This window comes from Myotis myotis, unplaced genomic scaffold (genome assembly GCF_014108235.1).
Source record: "Myotis myotis isolate mMyoMyo1 unplaced genomic scaffold, mMyoMyo1.p scaffold_m19_p_4, whole genome shotgun sequence".
Lineage (NCBI taxonomy): Eukaryota > Metazoa > Chordata > Mammalia > Chiroptera > Vespertilionidae > Myotis > Myotis myotis.
In genome coordinates this window covers 115249304-115253467 of record NW_023416346.1, presented here as the reverse complement: position 1 = coordinate 115253467, position 4164 = coordinate 115249304, and the positions used below count along the sequence as shown (strand labels likewise).

The window sequence follows — 4164 nt, the reverse complement described above, 5'->3', positions numbered from 1 at the left end:
AGTGCTATATGGATATATGTCTTAATTTTCCTTGGATAAACAACATGAAGTGCCCTTGCTGGATTATATGGTAAGGACTGCTCCACATACTAGGTATATTCGATCTTTTTAATTAGCCTAATTCTAGTGGGTATGTATTAGTAATTTTTGTGGTTTTCATTTGTATTTCCTTGATGACTAATCATATTGATGGTCTTTCCTTATTATTGGTCCATTTGTATATCTCTTTTGGTAAAATGTCGATTCACTCTGCCTGTACCAGACTTCATTTTCCATAGACAACCATAATGATATGCTTTTTTAAACAATGTAATTATAACACACCGACCATCCAAAGGTAGGGTCTATGTCCCTCTTTGAATTTGGATAACTTCTGAGGATATGCCATTAAGTCATAAAAGGGATGCTTGCTCTTGGGATTCAGGCACTATGCAGTGAGGAAACACAAGGAATCACACGGAAAAGCCATGTGTAGGTGTTCTGGCCAAGGGCCTAAAGTCCTAGACAAAAGCTAGCATTAACCACTAGACTGTGAATGAATAAACTTTTAGATGATTTGCAGCCTCCAGATGTGGATTCATTTTATAAGCTGAGGCCTCCGCTATTATGGAACAGTGACATGTTGACCTTGATGTGTCCTTTCCAAATTCCCGCACCACAGAATCCAAGAGCATGATAAAATAGCTATCATTTTGCACCATTATGTTTAGGATGGGTTGCTATGCAGTAATACATAAGGAAAACTCAGGCTTTGAGATGTAATCAAGTATTTAAAGACTCCTTGAACAGAAACACAATTTAAATTGATTTTTTTCTACTCATAAAGGTCATATTTTGCTTCATAGTATGTGGGTACCATTAAGTTTTCCTAAAGCTTGACCATGTTTTATATTGTACATATAATATACATATAATGTGTAATGTTTTATATATGTATGTTTCATATATATAAATTTTAGACAATATAATAAACATAATGTGTAATATTTTGTATATATAAATTTATATATGTTTATATATACATATATATATAAATTTTTAGACAAAACTCTCACTTCAAGTGTTACTTGGTCATTATTCTGTCATTATCATTTTTTTAATCAACTTTCAGGAGGCTGATAAACTGATAAATGTTACTAGTGCTTATTGATTTCTCATAAACTATTTCACAACTCTGAATAAGATTTTCCTATGGTCAGATGTGCAGGTGTGCAAGGACAAAATAAGAAAACCAAACCAAACAAACGAAAAACATGCTGAATTTATTTTCATTAACTCAGAACAGATGCCAAGGTAATGGAGCCTAAAATCACTACTTATCTAGCCAGGTCAGTGTACAACCATAATTACATCAGTAACTCAGGGTTACAAATGTGCTTATATTCAAAGTATCCAGGACAACAAAATAAAGAAGATATATATTTAGATATATTTGGGTTGGCTTAAAATATCATGGTAATTGTGGATTAATGGATATGTGTTCAGTTAATCAGCATCTCTAAATTTATCTACAGCTATCTGAACTAGTCTTGTATTTTTCCACTAAATTTTATGAACTAAATTCAGACCAATATATAATGGATACTTTCCTTATATCTGCATAGGATAAAGTGCTGGACATAACAAGATAAGACAAACACCCCTGGCTTATTTGGTTCAGTGGATGGAGTGTCGGCCTGCGGACTGAAGGGTCCCAGGTTCAATTCCCTGTCGGGGCACGTGCCTGGGTTGTGGGCTCGATCCCCAGTGAGGGATGTGGTGCAGGAGGCAGCCAATCAGTGATTCTCTCTCATCATTGATGTTTCTATCTCTCCCTTCTCCCTTCCTCTCTGAAGTCAATAAAAATATATTTTAAGAAAAAATAAGATAAGACAAACATACATCATTCAAGAATCTGGCAGGGTGGCTCAGTTGGCTGGAGTATTATGCTGTTCACCAAAAGGTTGCAGTTTCCACTCCAGGTCACGGCACACACCGAGGTTGTGGGTTTGATCCCCAGTTGGGGTGCATGAAGGAGGCAACCAATCTCTCTCTCCCTTCCCCTCTCTCTAAAAAATCAATAAAAACACATCCTTGGGTGAGCATTAAGAGAAAAAAAATCTTAAAATAGTGGGGTAAGATGTTCTTATTTTGTCTAGATTTTATTTGCAATCACTATGAGATTTACCATGCATTCTACAATAAAAATATTTTTTTGAAAAGTCAGTTTATGTGACCTACATTAAAAGTATAACATTACGAATGTATAGACTAATGCATTTGCAATAACTTGGCTAAATATAGAATGCATTGTCCATTTCAGAACTTTATATACCAACTATTATTATGAGACAGTCTACTTATGCATTTATACATCATCCTCTTTTTCATAAATTCATCAAATGAAATTATTTTTAATGAGATTATACTTTCGACTTTTTCTCCAATGACATTGGTAAACAAAAACCCTGATAATATATTAAAACTACATTAAAGATGTACAAATTAAAACTGACATTTGAGTTAATATGAAATATTCAAAATAGGAAAATAGTTTTAACTTGGAGTTAGAAAACAGAGAATATGTCATCATGTATCAGAAAATATGTCTAACTGGGAAAATTGCAATATAAATACTGATTTCAGTTAGTGTTTTGCTAAGAATTTTCAATAAAACACCCACTTTGTCATCAAAGGAAAAACCAGAACTCTTATACTTGCCTATATTTGTTTTGTAGTTTAATGTGCTTTCAAAAATGTTATTACATATTGATGGTATACCATCGACTTTTTAGTCTGTGGGCCTTCTCATTACTTTAATCTGATCAAGATGGAGCTTTATGAATTTCATAACATTGTGATCTTTTTGGATTTGTTTTTAGACCTACTGGAAAAAAGGGTAACTATTTCTTTCTTTTCTTAGCATGTGATTACCCTAAAGTTTGCAATATACATTTACATATAATCCAAGTTTACTTTCAAATAACACTATACTGCTTCTTGGGTAAAGCAGATACCTTATAAAAACAATATATTTCTACATGCTTCTTCCCATCTCTTGTATCATTGCTGTCATTCATGTTATTTATATATAAGCATATGTAGATGTTTTTATTTTACCTTCACCTATCCATGTTTTTTAAATATATTTTTATTGATTTCAGAGATGAAGGGGGAGAGAGAGAGAGAGAGAGAGAGAGAGAGAGAGAGAGAGAGAGAGAGAGAAACATCAATGATGAGAGAGAATCATTGATCGGCTGCCTCCTGCACGCCCCCTACCAGGGATCAAGCCAGCAACCCAGGCATGTGCCCTTGACCAGAATCCAACCTGGGACCATTTTGTCCGCAGACCGATGCCCTATCCACTGAGCTAAACGTGCTAGGGCTTCATTTTGTTTATCATAGTTTTCTGTTCTTGCTTTTTTTGAAAAAGTAATTTTTTAATCTTTATTGATGCTCATGACCAAGTGTTCACAATTGTCCATTTCTTAACCGCTGCTGTGTCTTCACCATACTTTAGTCAGGCTTCTCTCTCTTTTTTTTTTTTTCCACCTGTCACACCACCGATTGAAGCAAAGCATCACAACACGCTGCTGCTTCACCCTAAAGTGGTGTTTTTCTTTTGCCCTTTCTTGACGGCTCAGTGGGTCATCAGCAAGAGGCCCAACGAAGGCTTCTCTCTTTTTTACCAACCCCTGAACTCTGCGTGCCCCAAGCCTGAGCAAGTACCCAAAGAAAAAAACAGAATGTTACCCTTTATCAGCTTATTAACAGGCTGACCAGAGAATGACCCTTTTCTTGTCAAATTTCACTTGAATGCCATATCTCATTATTTGTCCTACTTCCCTCTGAAGTTCCTGTTTATGTGTGCTTGCCTCCTTCTTTCCACTGTGATGGAGAAATCTTTTTCTGTTTGATCTGGAGACATTTACATGTTTATGAGATTGTGGCTTTCTCCAGATTACAAGTCTTTCTAATTAAAGCTCTCCCTATCTAAATCCAGATTTGTTTTTATTTCAAATACTCTATTTAATGATCATTATAATCATATATTCTTTTAATTCTTTCAACATAGTTTCCTTTACTTTGTTCAACATATTTAGAATAGCTGTTCTGAAGTCTCGATCTGATAGTCCAACATCTTGGTGCCCCCAAATTCAGTCTTTAGTTAGCCTTTGGTCTGTA

General features: G+C 34.9%; 1 non-coding gene across 1 annotated transcript; it reads right to left on the bottom strand.

The window, feature by feature from the left end:
- Positions 1-3529: 3529 nt before the first annotated feature.
- On the bottom strand, positions 3530-3657 carry LOC118654870. The gene has a single exon (XR_004967127.1). It is a non-coding gene; the product is annotated as a small nucleolar RNA SNORA21 (small nucleolar RNA).
- Positions 3658-4164: the final 507 nt, after the last annotated feature.